The sequence below is a fragment of the Penaeus monodon genome, chromosome 23 (assembly GCF_015228065.2).
Source record: "Penaeus monodon isolate SGIC_2016 chromosome 23, NSTDA_Pmon_1, whole genome shotgun sequence".
NCBI lineage: Eukaryota > Metazoa > Arthropoda > Malacostraca > Decapoda > Penaeidae > Penaeus > Penaeus monodon.
The window spans coordinates 20406726-20407234 of NC_051408.1; the positions used below are offsets into that span (position 1 = coordinate 20406726).

The 509-nt window shown below is 28.1% G+C and overlaps 1 protein-coding gene across 3 annotated transcripts in view; it reads left to right on the top strand.

Moving 5' to 3' along the window:
• The window catches only part of LOC119587882 (hexosaminidase D-like), a 29841-nt gene that overhangs the window by 26234 nt on the left and 3098 nt on the right, over positions 1–509 (top strand). The gene's annotated exons all lie outside the window — the stretch shown is intronic.

A 509-nucleotide genomic window follows, 5' to 3' on the forward strand; every position in this document is an offset into this window, starting at 1 on the left:
ATTTCTCAAACATGTTCTCGTTTAAATTCATATTTTATATGAAAATGCTTGCGTTGGAAGAGAAGAAATGCAAATCAGCTTAAAATTATGATTGAGGAAGAGGTTACTTTCAGTAGAAAGTTTAAAGTGTATATGATGGTAATTTGTGCAAGTCTGTGTGACTGATTAAATTGTGGTACGGGTTCTTATAAATGATATAAAGCAAAATTATAACTTTTTAGAATGGCTCCATTAATTTGATTAGGAAATCAAGTGATTGATATATTCACTACTGTAGGTAAGAAATCGATCATAGTTGCTGGTGTAAAAATAATTAGTTCTTGAAATATTTGTTTGAAAAAGGGACACTAAATTTAGGCATGAAGATTGAAAGTGACAGTTACAATATCTGATTATATTTCCTTCACAGATTTTAGTTCTTTCTCTTCTTTTAAGTCATTGCATTATGAGAGAGCAATAAAACATATCATATAAAAGCAATAACCTTATGAGTAATCTTAATTTTTATT